Source organism: Quercus robur, chromosome 6 (assembly GCF_932294415.1).
Source record: "Quercus robur chromosome 6, dhQueRobu3.1, whole genome shotgun sequence".
NCBI lineage: Eukaryota > Viridiplantae > Streptophyta > Magnoliopsida > Fagales > Fagaceae > Quercus > Quercus robur.
The window spans coordinates 26,023,686-26,027,500 of NC_065539.1; the positions used below are offsets into that span (position 1 = coordinate 26,023,686).

The 3,815-nt window shown below is 30.5% G+C and overlaps 1 pseudogene; it reads right to left on the reverse strand.

Moving 5' to 3' along the window:
• Positions 1-2,151: 2,151 nt before the first annotated feature.
• Positions 2,152-3,471, reverse strand: LOC126690050 (xyloglucan galactosyltransferase MUR3-like; annotated as a pseudogene).
• Between the last annotated feature and the right edge of the window lie 344 nt (positions 3,472-3,815).

Genomic DNA, 3,815 nt, shown 5'->3' on the forward strand with positions numbered 1-3,815 from the left:
CAAAGTTTATTTTCAAGTGGCATTGTGGGATGAACATTGTATTTTTGACGACCTTATTATGAATTGCTGAATATTTATTTTGAACTAAATAGTCTATTTTCATTCACTACAAGTAGTTGTATCTTCAAGCAAAATGAATATATATATATATATATATATACACACACACACACTATTAATGAGAGGATTCTCATGTTTCGTCTTCTATTTTTGGCATACCAAACTATCCTCATACAAATTTTGAAATAACATATATACCATTTAGTTTAATGTTTTTTCCTACAAAAAAGCAAAAAAGGTTAAAACAGTAATACTATCTCTTGTGCAAAATGAAAAAAAAAAAAAAAAAAAAAAAAAAACTGTTATTCTCACCACCCATTTGTATTCAAATGTTTGATTCTTATCTATACTTGTTGTCTATTTGAATTCAAATACTTCAATTAAGTTTATAAAAAAAAATACAAAATTTCTTCCAAAAAAAAACTCATTATCTCATGTAAAAACTACTCATTCTTATCCCGAAATTTCTATGGTTTTTTTTTTTTTTTTATTGTTTAAAACATTTCAAAATTTTTGTTATCCAAATTCTATACAGTTATCACAAATCCTCACCCATCCACAATAACGTGTATCATCTTTCTTGTGTTCAAATCTCAAATTTCTTTTACTTATCACAATTCTTATCCCAATAAATAAATTCAAATGTCCCATCGGATTTCAACTTCTTATGATCTTCTATCTCATTTTTAAACATTATTTCACGTTATCTTATCTCCTTCTTTAAAATTTTTTTTTTTTAAAAAAAAAAACACATGGTTATTTATATATCACTTTTAATCATTATAACACTTAACCAAAAAAATAAATAAATAAAAAAAGAGCATTATTGCACGCGCAAAGCTCGTGTGATGAATCTAGTACTATGTATAAGAGAATTCCTTTCTTTCAATTGGACTTTGATTCAAAAATACCTTCATTAATGAAAGGTAACTTCATTTAAAAATAAGCTCATAAATATCAAATAACAAACTTCATTTTGAATTAAAAAAGAGAACTCCTAAGATTTAGGATTTTTTTCCTCAACGTTCATTTTCTTATTCCCTAAAATTTAGCTTTTTTTTAATTCATTTTTCATTCAAATAAAAGTAAAACACCCCCAATTTAAAAAATAAAAAATTAATAGAACTCCAAAAATTTAGGTTATGTTTGGTAACAGTTTTTGTTTTCTATTTTTAAAAACTTGTTTTTGGGAATATAAAGAAGAAAAAAAAACAATTTTCTTGTATTTTTTAAATAAAAAACATGTTTGGTTATTTGAAATTAAAAAGATTGTTTTTTGAAGAAAAAAAATAGAAAATACTAAAATATGTTGTTACTAGGATTTGAAATCTAATACTAACCCATTGAATGAGATAAATTTATTAAATTAAATACATGTTTTCATTAATTTTTGAAAATTAGAAACTGAAAATAACATTTTGCATGTTTTCAATTTCCTTCACAAATTGAGTTTTGAAAATAATTTTTGTTTTCTGTCCATTTTGGGTTCCCAAACAAGTTTTTTAGTCTCAAAAATAGAAAATTATTTTTAAAAATAGAAAATAAGGTTAAAAAACAGCTACTAAACATATCCTTAATCTTCTTTCCCAACACGTTTATCTTATCTATAAAGTTTATCATTTTTATTTGTTTGAAAAATAAAAATATATATTTTCAAATTATAATAGACACAAATTATTAATCTTTACAAAAAAAAAAAAAAAAAAAAAAGCCTCTAAGCATGCGCAACGCACGTGCTTAAAGGCTAGTATATTTTAAAACCCTTGTTAATTTATATTGTCCAACGGGGTTAAAGTCTAGGTGTGAATTGTGATTATGACATGTGTCTAATTCATTCATTACATAATACTTAATACTATAGTCACAAACTATTTTATAATATTTTTACAAATTATTGATGAGTCAAATTTACACTGGTTCTCATTTAAACTCATCACTAATATTACTTTTTGAATTACTAATAACCACTCACACACCAGCTATTTGTTAAAAAAAATTGTAAAATATTTTGTGACTAACATTTTCTAAAGTATCATATTATTGTTCTACTAGCAAAACAATGAGAGAGAGAGAGACAGAGAAATTAGCCTATTAGGTTTGCAATTCTGAAATTTGACTCCCAGTATCTAACAATTAGAATTTTGTAACATTGTATTCTGCAAAACCAATACTAGGATCCTTACCCTTCTTAATTCCCCTCCGTACTGCCTCTACTCTGTCAAGAACACCCTTAACTGCTATGTCAAATGCATCTTCAAGGCTCTCCAATCTATAACTGGGATCTGCATAAACTATTCTTGGAATTAGCTTAATAACTTCCTCTCTCATTGCCAAAACTTCTTTCTTTGGAACTTGAAGCAATGTCTCATTTATAAGAACCTTTCTGTCCTTCAAATCATTTCGTGGTATGAACACAGAATACTTGGTATGGTTCCTAGGCATATACCAAATGTATTGTGCATAAGCAGAACCAGGATGAAAGAAAACCGGAATACACCCCGCCAAAATGGAATCAAAAGTTGATCGTCTAGTTAATGAATCCCCAGTAGGCTGTAAGCAAAAAACTGAGCTCTGAAACGCCTTTAACACTTTTAAAGGGTCCTCACACTTTTTTGCTCCATGTAAACAAGAAACAAAGTTGCATGTGGATGAAGACTGACATTGATCAATAAGCTCACCTCGAATGGAACCTGCTGAATTGGGTCGTGGGGCACCAGTGAAAGTGAACAAGTACCGCCTTTCCATTCTTCTCATTTTTTTTTGCCACTTTCTTACCTGAACGTCCTTGGATGGATGGAAGTACGTAGGATATGGTATTGCAAAGTCATTGTTCCACAAGCTTGCTTCAACTGATAACAAAGTTATGTTGTTAGATTCGGGCAATAACATAAGCTTTGAACCCCAATCAGAATCGTCATCTGTTTGTCTCCTTAAATCCCAAGCTGGCCTCCCTCCTACCAAGAAGTGATCTCTACCCCACATTCTTTTCCATTCGGGTTTTTGTGTAAGCCACTTGACAAGAGCAAAAGAAGCTGCATCTCTCACTGAGATGTTAAAGCCCCAAAGGTAACGACTCACATCAAAGCCAGGATAAAATGGTACATATATTGCTGAAGCCAACAATGAATCATTGGTTAAGCACTTGTACTGCTTCATCCTGTTGTGGAATATGATTCCTAACGTAAATTGGTTTGTTGCAAACCAGCCCTTGCTCGATAAAACCCTTTCCGAATTTTCAATCTTAGGACCAAGCCCCAGGTTTGATATATACTGGCACATATCGAACCATTTGATAAGAGAATGGCAATCCTTGAGCAAGTCCTCGTTGAATTTCCTAGGAACATCATGCATATAAATATATCGACCAGAACATGAATCTAAACTTGGACTAATGTGTTCAATTGTCTCATTCTTTTCTTGTGACACTTGTCCACCAGAATTCCTATTCGTGGTCAATTCAAAAGTAGAATTATGATAATTGGTTGATAAAGTAATTGTTCGGTGGCTAGAATTTACAGCGAAATCAATAGATTTATTTTTACGGTCTTGGATTACATTCACAAAGTTGTTGACCAGAAAGGTGACCCCATTATTTTGATCCCCACCAGTTATAGCCGAATGATAAAAAAAAAGCAGTATCAAGCCTAAAAGAAAAGATATGAGTAAGACAAACCAGAGTTGAGAACGGAACTTTCCGACGAACAACGCCTCCATGTCTTCCTAATAGTCTCCAGAACACACGCTTTGATCTATGA